A 12103-nucleotide genomic window follows, 5' to 3' on the forward strand; every position below is an offset into this window, starting at 1 on the left:
TCCTTGTCATGACTAACATCTCCAACCTTCCTGCTCAGCTAAACTCCCCTCAGCTTTGGGTCCTGCAGGTTCTTGGGAAGAGGATGGACAAATACGGGGAATTGAGGATAAAAATAAAAGATTAGGGTGTGTTTTTTTCCTGTTAGTCACATGCTGAGACAAAATCCCAGAAAATCAGGTGGAGAAGCATCAGGGGACCTCAAGTCAGTGAGGTGCTGAAGTCAGAGCTCCTTGCTGGGAGCTCTCTGAGGAGCAGAGCTCAGTTTCAAGGCAGAGATTAAACACTTCCAAACACTTCATTGTTCTCAGGAGGGGAAAAAAAATTGCTGGTATGTTCTCAGCTCCACTGGAAAGGGGCTGAAAAGCACGGGAATGTTTAATTTAGATAGGAAACACACAAGTGGTGGCGAGCTGAAGGTACATAGGGGGATGGAAACGGAGGGAAAACCCCCAGGAAAAATTGAAATGCAGGTTGAGGGCTGTGTTAGAACTAAAAGCATCCCAAGGAAGCAGCTTGGAGAGTTACATTTTATTTTTATGCTGCACAAATTCTCCAATAAATTCCCTGAGCTGGTTCTCCCTGGGCTACACTTGGATGTGTGTAGATGACAAGATTGTGGGCAGGAGCTGAGGCAGACCTGGATCCAGGAATTCCTGCCCTTGGAAGCTTTCTAATCTTCCAGCATCACTTTTCATTTCCCTCAGCCCAAAACTCGCAGGATGGAATATTTCAATGCAGGGAATGTCACTGGAAAAAAAAAAAAACATTCCAAAGGGGAGAATCCTTTCTCACTGAGCCCGTCTGTGGTGTGACCACTCCTGCTGTGACACTGCTCCTGTGTCCATGGTGTGACCACTCCTGCTGTGACACTGTCCCATGTCTGTGGCTGGAAAGGGCCTCATCTCATGTGGCACCTCGGGGAGTGTGAGGATCCTGCTCTGGAGAAGCTGCACCCCCAGCCCTGGAGCTGCTCCTCCTGCCCAGGGAGAACTTGGGGCTTGGGCTCTGACTTGTTGGAGCGAGTCCAGAGGAGGCACCAAGGGGATCAGAGGGATGGGGCAGCTCTGCTGGGAGGAAAGGCTGGAGAGTTGGGATTGTTCAGCCTAGAGAGGAGAAGCTTTGGGGTGACCTGATTGTGGCCTTGCAGGACCTGAAGGAGCTACAGGAAAGACTGAGAAAAGACTATTTCCAAGGGCCTGGAGTGACAGGACACAGGGAATGGCTTCCCACTGCCAGAGCAGGGTTAGGTGGGATATTGGGAAGAGATTCTTCCCTGGAGGGTGGGGAGGCCCTGGCACAGGTTGCCCAGAGAAGCTGTGGCTGCCCCTGGATCCCTGGAAGCATCCAAGGCCAGGTTGGATGGGGCTTGGAGCCACCTGGGCTAGTGGAAGGTGTCCCTGCACATGGAGGAGGTGGGATTGGATGGTCTTTAAGGTCCCTTCCAACCCAAAGCATTCTATGATTATGTCATTCCCTGTCTTGGGACATGGACCTAAATAGCCCAAGGGGAAATCTCTGGGTCTTTACTGAGGACAAAATTCCCATTTCCAGGCTTTCCTCTGTAGGCTGAAAAAAAAAATGAGACTACCCTAATTATTTCTTGGTCTTGGCAAACAAAGGGAGATCCAGAAGCACCTCCAGGATGCCCCAGTGCCTTGGTGGCAGCTCATCATGTCCCAGGGCTGTTTTGTCCCAGTGTCCACACACAAAGGACAAACCCCTCTGTGCCAAGTCCCCAGCCTGTCGTGCAAAGGGACGGGGACACTCGGCCCATGGGCTGCCCCTCACCCCAAACACCACCTCTGCCCCCCACACTGGGCACTGCAGGGGCACCTGCCACCCTAAAAGGTGTGAATCGGGCTCTGCAATCCATGCCCAGAGGAGCAGGAGCTGCTGGCAGGAGCAGCTCTGGGAGGAGCCCGGTGGCTGCAGGCTGGGAGGAGCAGTCCAGCACTGGCTGGGCTAAACTGGGATCACTGGTTTGGCTGATGGGACAGCACCCAGGACCTCTGAGCCTCTGGAATTCTTCTGGCTGAAGAACTGACACAGAAGCCAGAGGCTGCAGATCTCCTGCCCTGTCAGCAAACCCAGCCTTGCCTCCTGCTGCTGTCCCCGGGGAGGGAGGGAACACAACCCCCTCCCACCTGCTATTTTACCTTCACTGAGAACAAACTTCAGGGCAAAGGATGGTTTTGGTAGCACCTGTAGAGCCAAGTCAGGGCAATCCTGATCAGTGACTGATGTGGTTTTCTCTCCATAAATTTGATCATCCTCTGACAAACACATCTTAGAGGACCTGATTAAACACAGGCTTGTCCACCAAAGCCAAGGCTGCAAAGCCTGGCTGCATTTTCTGCCAGCACAGCTCTCTGTGGGTTCTTGCTGAGCTCCTGCACCATTACTAAAGGTGTGAGAGCAGATTTGCATGGATTTGGAGCAAGGGAAGCAAAGACACGCATCTGAAGCTACAAATTGGACTAAGAGATAAGAACTCTCCTGAAATCTATATGCAATTAAAAGCCCAATCTTCCTTCCTACAGTGACAAGGTTATTGCTTTTATGGAGCTGAACAGAGATGGATGAGTCCATGGATTAATAGCACTAAGATTTATGACACTGTGCTTGCCCCAAATATTCTGGGAGAATAGCTCTCTGGGTGAGATATTCCAGCTGAATACATTTGATAGGGTTTTTCTTTTCCTTTTTTTTTTTTTTTTTTCCCCCAGCTTGGTATTATTTGGGAGAGTTGTGCTGCATTCAGAGCTTGTTAGTGCTGTGGGTTGAATATTTACGATATTCACAATTTATAAAAGTATTGCCAGGAACTGGAGCCCCAGGAAGAAAAAGTCATTGAGAAAACCAAAATACCAAATATATTATTTTTGAAGAGCTCGAGACTCCAGTGGCATTAAACTCTCAACAAGGGCCTGAGCAGTGATTTTAGTGTAGCTGTGCTGTTTTGTCCCATGGGAAGAGGGTCATGCTCCAGGGATGTCACAAATGTTTGGCTCTGTTACAGCACCTGGAAGCTGGTTTTTCAGGAATCAGCTGGGACAGCAAAACCAACCCTTCAATTTGGCATGGCAGTGCAAAGGTTCCCTTTTTTCCCCCCCAGAAAATCACTGATCTGGGTGATTTCTCCTTCATGAAATTGGCTACTTCTGGACTTGTTTTACTGTTCCCAGAGACTCCAGGGAGGATAAAGCCAAAGGAGTCACTTCTGGCAGGAGAAATGAGGTGTCGGAGTTGGTGGAGACCCTGGAACAGCCTCTGTGCTGAGCTGAGCTGGGGACGAGGCTAAAACACCAGGAGGAAATAAAAACCTGGGGGAATTTAGGGAGAGAGGTTTGAGGCTGCAAGGGCTGGAGTTCCACACCTGGGGAGGGGACACTGGGCAGGGCACAGGGGGGAGGACTGGGCTGCTGGACTGAAGGACAGGGAAAATGGGGAAAACACGGATATTGGACAGGCCCTGCTCTTCCAAACCTCCCAGGACGGGAGGGCTGCAGCATCCAGCAGCTCAAAACCTTCAGGGGTTGTTTTGGGCCAGGCTGGAGGGGTTTGGGGCAACCTGGGAGAGTGGAAGGGGGTGGGAAAAGGATCCCATCCTGGGATTTTATGACTTTGAGGAAAAGCCTCTGGGTGTTAAACATCCCCTTCTGCCTGCCCTGTGTCTCCTACCCAAGCCTGGAACTCCCTCCCTTCCACACCCAAACCCAGGGGAAGTTTTCCCTCACTTTTCCAGGACATCCTGGACTTGGTGTGGAGAGAGAGGAGCTCTGAAGCACCTCAGGCATGAAAACTGCTGGGAAAACCAATTTAAAAATGATTCTTGCCCTTGCTGGCAGGTGAATATGCCCTGGGCAGGGCACCTGCCTTGGCACCAACTTTGCCATGTTGTCCAGGCAGAACAGCTCCTGCTTCCTGCCCTCTTCCTGCCTGATTTCTTTCGGGGAGAAGTTCATTTTCCCGCTACTTTTGGATGATGACAGCACCAACGCCCAGCCCAGGTTTCCTGTCACCCCTCTCCCAACAGCAAAGGCTTTTTGCTCCCTGCACCTGGAATTTTTTACAGGTGAAAAGGCATTTTCAGCATCTTTGTGGACAGTTTTGTGGAGGGAGAAATTAAGTTAATCATGCTTCCTAATATTCAAACCCACTTGGAAATGTCGGAAATAGGGATGGGTAGAAGTCCAATCCAGGAGCGGGTTGGAAAAGAGAAGGGGGGAAATGGAGAAGTGCCAGTTTTCCTGTTACATTGTCCAAAATGTCCTAATTTCAAGGGAACAAGCTCATAAATGCATTGCTAGAAATGTAGGAGAGAGAGAGAGAATCAGGAAAATGAACTTGATTTTCACTGATCAGCCGGGTCAGGGTGGTGTGGTCACATTCACACTGCAAAAAGTCATCTCTGGGTTGGAATTTCCCCCAATTCAAGCAGGAAAGGAGGGAGGAGATGGGAGCTGGGGCTTACTCAGTGCATTCAGAGCAGGTTCCTCCAGCAGCAGAAAATGAGACTTTTTCCATCCCCTTCCAGAGCAAAGGCAAAGAGAGACACAAGGAGCAGGAAAGCTGAGAGAGCTCCAGGAGGGTTTGGATGATCCTCTGGGACACAGGGGATGATCCTCTGGGGATGTTCCTGTGCAGAGCTGAGGGTTGGACTGGCTGGTCCCGGTGGGTCCCTCCCAGCTCCGATATTCTGGGATCCTGTGGAGCAGCTGCTGCCCGTTCCTGGGCTTGTGGCACCATCCAGTGGCTGCTGGCAGAGCACTGTCACCTCCCTGTCCCCTCCATGTGTCCCCTCCCCGGATTTCCGGAGCATCCTCGGGCTCTCAGCCGGGTCCTCCAGGGAGGAGATCGCCAGGGCACCTCACAGAGGACCCTTTCTCTATTTCCAAGCTCTCCCCAAATCCTCCTGCTTCAATTTTATTTTCACTTCGCCAGGTGAAGGCCTGGAATTTCCTTTTCCTTGAATATAAGGACATAAGGAATAAAATAATAATAAGGAAATAAGGTATAAAATAATAATAAGGAAATAAGATATAAAACAATAATAAGGAAATAAGATATAAAATAATAAAAGGGAAATAAGGAAAAAATAAGGGGAAAAAAAGGAATTTAAAAAAAAAGGAAAAAAAAAATCTGCTGGACCTTCCCCGTGGGAGAAATTTTTTTTTTTTTTTTTTTCTCCTTTTAAAAAAAAAAAAATTAAAAAAAAAGCAATTTAATTCTGACGCTGCCACCACTTTAATTACATCAGCTCTCCCCATAAATTGAGGTTATGTTTAAGTCCTGCTTTAGTAATTCAATCATTTTGTCATTGCATCACTCCAATTATCTCTAGATTTGTTCCAGAGACCTTTTCTCCAGTCGATTCTCTGGTGAACAGACTCACTGTTTTGTTCCCAATGGCATGAATACTGATTTTTTTTCCCCCAAAAAAGAGGGTGAATGGCCAAACTTTAGGGAAAGGGTAGATGTCTGCAGCTGGATGAGGGGCCAAGGGCTGCAGGTTGGAACTCCCTGTGCCCAAACTGTGCCCCTGCTGATGGGCAGGAACTGAGCAGAAGGCCCTGCACGACTGGGTTTTTTTATTATTTTAATGAAAATTATGTCAAACTCCCTCCCTGTGGCCCTTTGGCACAGGATTCCTGGTGGGCTGGATGCTTTGGGCAATGCCAAGCTCACAGCTGGGAAGGGTTTCACCCCCTGGGTGGTCCCTGTGCCCCTGATCCACGTGTTCTCCCACCACGGATGTGGCTGTTCCTGCAGGGAAAAGCAGGTTCAGTGGCAGTCCCAGGGCATGGGGGTAGCACAGGGGGGAAAGACACCCACCTGTGGTCTCCTCTGGTTTCCTCCTGCTCAGGGGGGTTTGTTGTGCCCTGGGCAGGTCCCCTGGCAGGGTTGGGCACTTAGGGTGCCCGTGGATAAAGCCACCAGTGGGCACAGCAAGGAAGGACTTGTCCCACTGCAGCCCCAGGAGGGGGGTGACACAGGGACACTGCTGGTGCTCACCAGTGTTGCCTAAAACCTGCCAATTTTGAGCACAGAAAGGCAGAAAACAGCTCTTTAACTAAGGGGCCTTAAATGCACAAAGGTGTACATGGGCCTTCACAATTTTTATAGTTACATTTAATTATAACACCTGGACATGTGCTCGTGGTTACACCCAGCCCCCAATGCCACCCTCACCAGACCTCCCTAGTTTGGGTCAGTGGTCCCAAAACCACCACCCCTTCATCCCCATCCTCCTCTTCATCATCTCCTCTGCCCTCCTTGGAACAGCTTCAAGGAGCTGAACTCCTTAGTGGAACTACTTCTCAGCAGTTTTGACTTGGTTCCATCCAGTAATGTGCCTGTTAGGTCTTTATTCTGAGTATTTTTTACATTCTGAGTATTATTCTGTATTTTCTAGGGATGAAGTGTCCCTTGGAATCCCCTAATCTTTGTCCCTTGGAATTCTTGACAAGAAACATTCACCAGCACTTTCAGAAACCTTGTCCAAAGGTGATGGACTAAAAGTGCTGCACTAAAATCTATACAGCCAAAGCTGTTCTTTTCCTTTGCCACATTTCCACCTGAAGTTTCCTAATTTCTAAATTGTAAGTTTGTTAAACTAAGACATTTACAGATTTTAAGGCATCGCCAGGGCCGTGCCCACCACCTCACTGACCCACCCTACAAGAACAGGTGGTACCTGAACCAGCTGTTTCCTCCAGATGTGCCCCAGAATCCATGGAATTCCCCGGAATGGCTATGGAGAGCGCGGGCTCCTCCTTGGGGCTGGGCCTGGGGGCACAGGGTGGGCTTCCCTCAGCATCCCTTCTGAGCTGGGGCACAGAGAGAGGGGCTGGGTACTCTGCTGTCCCCCCTGCCCACTCCTGCAGCAGCTCCAGGGCAGCCCTGGGATGCTCCAGGCTTGGAGGGAACCCCCCATTCCCCATGGACACAGGCAGGTCCCTCACCCCCATCAGCTGCTGGAGTCTCCAGTGACTCCCACTCCTCCCTTGCCAGTGTCTGGCCTTGCTCTGCTTGAGCTCCAAACCTTCCTCTGGCTTCCTCTTGCCCCTGGAGCAAACACCTGGCTCCTCTCCCTCCCCTGCTGTGAGCTCCTCTCCCTCTGCCCCCTGGAGCTGCTTTTCTCCAACCTCTGACACTTCCTCCAAGTTTTCATTTCATCCCGTTATTCCCTTTGCTCCAAATCCCCCTGGGAAGTCCCTCAGCCCCTGGCAGAGGTTCTGGGAGGGGCACAAGGAGCCAAACCCCGCTGGGAGATGCCCCCTATTTGTCTCCAGCACCACAAGGTGGGCACAGACCCTCGCGTCTGACCTTGCTGAGCTGTGGGAGTCATTCCATGTGGGAAGGGAGTCCCATGGGGAACAAACCCTGCTGGGGTGTCACAGCACCCACCCTGTGGCAGCTCCCAAAGGTGCTGCTGTTGGAGCAGCACTCGGAATACTCGGGGCCAGGTCGTGGCTGAGGGTCCTGGGCACCCCAAAAGGGGCTGATGGGACCCTCCTGCACCAGGGGATGAGTCCTGGCTGGGAATTCTGGCTCTGGAGGTCAGAGGGTGCCCCAGGGAGTCCTCAGGGGGCTGTGGGTGGAGGGGACTGTGCTCCAGGGATTGGGTTGGGGGTCACCAGGGCTCCAGGCTCTGCTGCAGCTGGTACCACCATGGCACCCACCAAAAGACCAGGGGGGCTTTGGGCTGGAAGGGAACATGGAGCACAAGGAGAATCACCACCCACTCCTGGCAGCCTTGTGGGCTGCCCTTGGGGGACCCAAACCCACCCCCCATGGGGTTGTGTGAAAAATGGGGGGAAAAGGGACCTGCAAGCACTGCCAAAGCTGTATTTCACCCTGTTGGGGTTTATGGGGTCAGCTGGGGGTTTTCCTGACCCCACATGGGGTCAATATGCAGAGAGCAACTGCAGGGACCTGCATCATCACAAATTTGGGGGGCATTTCTGGGGCATTGCCCACCGGGGCAGGGCACAGCATCCCATGGCCATCAGTGGGTGGCCAGAGGTGCCCACGCTCAGGGTGTGAGGGGACAGGAGGGCACCTCACTGGGATAGTGGAGAGCTGTTCAGGCAAAGCTCTGCTGGGCCTCTTGTATGGCCTGACTGCCCCCAGCATGGGGACCAGCTCATCCCTCAGGAGGAGGGAGCAGGGGATTCCTCAGCCTCCTGTTCCTGAGCCTGACCAGAGCCTGGAGTCTCCTGCAGGTCCCAGTGGGGATTCCCTGCACAACCTGGAGCAGAGGGTGGCCAAGGAGCCTGACCTTGTCCTCCCCCAGGACAGGAGACAACCCCTCAGCACCATCACCCCAATCTCAGGAGCATCCCTCGAGCTCCAAGCCCTGCCCAAACCCCAAACTTCCCACCAGCCCTGATACCCACCCTATTCCCAGCACAGCTCCCAGGCAAAGAGCCCCCAATTGCTTTGGGAAATGACTGAAGACAAATCTCTGCAATTTTGGGGCATTTTTTAGGCTCCAGGCTCTGGGCAGCATTTTCTCTTGGGAGGTTTTGGGACCATGAATGTCCTGGACTTGTAGGGATGTAAAATATGGGAAGTGAAGGGTCAGGTGGGGTCTGTGTCTGTGGGTCCAGCTTTGGGCACCTCTGCTGCCTTCCACACCCCCTCAGTGTTCCCAAAGGACGTGCCAGGGCAGGAGGGGCTGTGCCAGTGCTCCAGCCTACATGGAAAAAAAAAACCAGGAATGCTCCTTAAAAGCATCTCCAGGGAACAATGTAAAAAAAATCCTGGAGTCACCGCTTTTCCTTCGTGCTTTGGGACCCGAACCGGGAACTGTGCCTGGCTCTGGGGCAGGGATGGATGGACCCCGCCGTGCTCCCTGCCCGGCCCCTGCAGCAGCTCTGCCGGGTGCTAGGGGGGGGTGTTGCATCGCCGGGAGCTTGGGAATGCTGGTAGGAGGCACCGCTCCATGGGCTCGGCGTGAAAAGGGGTTTGGACAGTGAAAGTCTCCTTGAAAGCCTCGGGACAGGGGCTGCTGTGCCCTCCAACACCCTCCTGCCCTCGAAGAAGGGTAATTTAGCACAGGAAAGGCTGCCTGGGAGGAAGATTTGCTGGAGAGACACGAATAACCCAGCTCAGAGGTGGGAGAAGGGGGTTTATCCCTGTGTAATTCCGCCTCTGCCATCCCATTTTCCTCTCAGAGGGGGGTTGCTCCACGTGGGTGTATTTTTGATGTTTTGGTTGCTCCTCCCCCCAAAATAAAAATAAAAATAATAATTTCAGAGGAGTTTCTGTGGCCCTGCACCAGCTCAGGGCTGGCACTGAAGGACACACTCACCCTCTTGGCCTCCTTCTTCTCCGGCTTTTCCTCCAGCACGTCCTCCAGGACGGGGCAAAACTGCTGCAGGAGGTTTGAGGTTCCCTGCAGAGCCTTCAGCAGCCTCTGCTTCCCACCTGCGGGGCTCCTCCCTGGCTGGACTCAGGGTGGTGCTGGGACCAGTGCAGGGAGGACTGGGAGGGGCTGCTGGGACTCCCATGTCCAAAACAGGGGGAAGGATCCCACCAGTCCCAGAGCAAGGAAGTGGTTGCTCTCAGTAGAACACCCCCCTCTGCAGAGCAGCAGCTTCCTCCTGCAATGTGATTAATTCCTGCCCACAGTTCACCCCAAACCCCACCCCAGGGATCCCACAATTCACCCCAAACCCCACCCCAGCCCCCTGGCACGGCTCTCCCAGGGGAAGGGCTGGCAGCTGGGCTGCTCATGGAGCTGCACAGGGAGGGGATGCCTGAGCTCAGCCCCTCACCCCTGTGCCCCCAGCACCCCTCCCTTCCTCACCACTCAACAACCCGAGCCACATTCCAGCCTCATCCCGGCACTCTCGGGACAGGGATGGTCCCAGCTCCAGTGCCCACCTCCATCAGCCCCCACTTTGGTCACCTGCTGGGTCCCTGCAGGGGGGGAGGACCCTGTGATGCTCAGAAAGGAGCTGAGGCCCCGGAGCAAAAGCAAGCCCTGATCCATCCACACCTGCTTTTCCCACATGGACTGGTCTGTCCCTTGGGGATCCGAGGCTGGCACAGCTCTGGTTCCAGCCCTTGGAGAACAACCCTCCCCTGTCACAGCCACTGGCTGAGGGTGTCAAAGGGCACACAGCCTTCAGGGCTGGGGTCACCATGGACTCCTTGGATATTTGCCAGGAGCCCCCCTTTGTTTTAGGGCTTTTCTGGTTCCTGTCTGCGTTGGGGAGCCACAATCAGGTCACCCCAAAGCTTCTCTCCAGGCTGAACAATCCCAACTCTCCAGCCTTTCCTCCCAGCAGAGCTGCTCCAGCCTTCTGACCACCTTGGGGTCTCCTGTGGACTCTCTCCAGCAGCTCCATGTCCTCCCTGTGCTGTTCCCCAGGGCTGGAGCAGCTCTGCAGGGGGGTCTCCCCTGAGGGGCAGAATACCCCCAGGAATGCCCACGCTGGGGGATCAGCCCATCCAGGTGTAAATGCAGCCCTGCCCCAGAGCTGGGTGTGGCACAGACCTGGTGTGTCCCTGCAGGGGAGGATTTCTGGCCTGAATTAACCACCCCTAAGGGGGAAGGGTTTGCAGGGACCATGAATTCAAAATCCCCCAATGATGTGCTGCTCTAAATGGCCTTTCAGCTCCTTTCCAGCCCAAGGCATTCTGTGATTCTGTCAGCAGGTGCTCTCAGAGGTGTCAGCTGGAACCTCCAGCAGATCCTGGAGCTGGAGGTGGTCCCTGCACCATTCCCTCTGCCCTGTGGGAACCCTTGCTCTTCCACAGTGCTGCTATTCCTGGCTCTCAGAAATCAGGATGGGATTTCATTTTCCAGGCTGGAAGATGCTGTGTTTGCTGTCCCAGCTCCCAGTTTCTGGTTGTTCTCTGCAACCCCTCAGCCTTTGGCAGGGAAATTTCTCCTCGTTTCCTTCTCTCCCACATTTCCCCCCCACACACTTGTGTCCTTACCTTCCTGAACTCCTCAGGAGCTTCTCCACTCCCTGCAAAGCCAAAGGGTGCCCCAGGTGCCACAACCCCTCTGTTCCCTGCCCAGCTGGGAGCCAGCAGACCTTGGGAGGCACTTTACCACGAAGCACAGAGGGGTCAGGAGACCCAGACTGTGCATGGACTGCTTCCCCACCTCCTCCAGACCCTTCCCAAAAGCATCCAGCACCTCCCTCTCTTTGTCAACTTCTCCTCCTGGGACTCACACGGGGTGGGAGCAGGACACAGCCCCCATGTGAGACCTGCAGGAAGAGTGGTTGTGCTTGCTGCCATCAGCCCTGCTGGGCTCCAAGCCCTGCCGGGATTTCTCCCCTCCTGTCAGGGATGGGCTTGGACTCACCTGGAGAGGAGCCACAGCAGAGCCTTGGAAATGTTTCTCCCCTGAGCTCATGTTGGGCAGGGAAGCCTCTGCCTGTCCCCCAGCCCTGTCCCTCCCCTGACAGACACAGGGGAGTCGGGACAGTCGAGTCATGGAGCACAAGAGGCAAATACTCACTTGTTTCCAGAGCCTGAGCTATAAACTGCAGAGGAGAGATGAGGACGGAAGCAGAGAGATGAGTGTGGGGGGTGAGAGGCAGGAGGGACCAGCCAGGGGCTGCCTGGAGCTGTGGGGGAAACAGGGAGGACTGTGACCCTCCCCTGCATCCCCTCAGCACTGTAAAGTCAAAGTCCTGGAGGAAAAGCAGATCCTGCTGCCACAGGCAGGAACATCCAGCTGGGGTGGAGTGTGGGGCAAAGCTGAACCAGTGGGGATGGAACCAGAGCAGGAAACTCGTGGCCCCAGGGCTGAGCCACGAGAGCTTCATCCCAGGAAAGGGAATGGAAAAATATCCCCCCATGCCATGTTGTTGCTCCAACCACAGAATCATGGAATGACAAAATCTGCTGAGCTGGAAGGGCCCCACCAGGACCATCCAGGCCAACCCTCAGCCCTGCACAGGAACATCCACAAGAGTCATCCTCTGTGCCCCAGAGGATCAGCCAAACCCTCCCTGAGCTCTGGCAGCCTTGGGGCTGTGCCCACTGCCCTGGGGAGCCTGGGCAGTGCCCAACCAGCCTCTGGGGGAAGAACCTTTTCCTGAGATCCAACCTGAGCCTGCCCTGACACAG

The sequence above is a fragment of the Corapipo altera genome, unplaced genomic scaffold (assembly GCF_003945725.1).
Source record: "Corapipo altera isolate COAL_440 unplaced genomic scaffold, ASM394572v1 54, whole genome shotgun sequence".
Lineage (NCBI taxonomy): Eukaryota > Metazoa > Chordata > Aves > Passeriformes > Pipridae > Corapipo > Corapipo altera.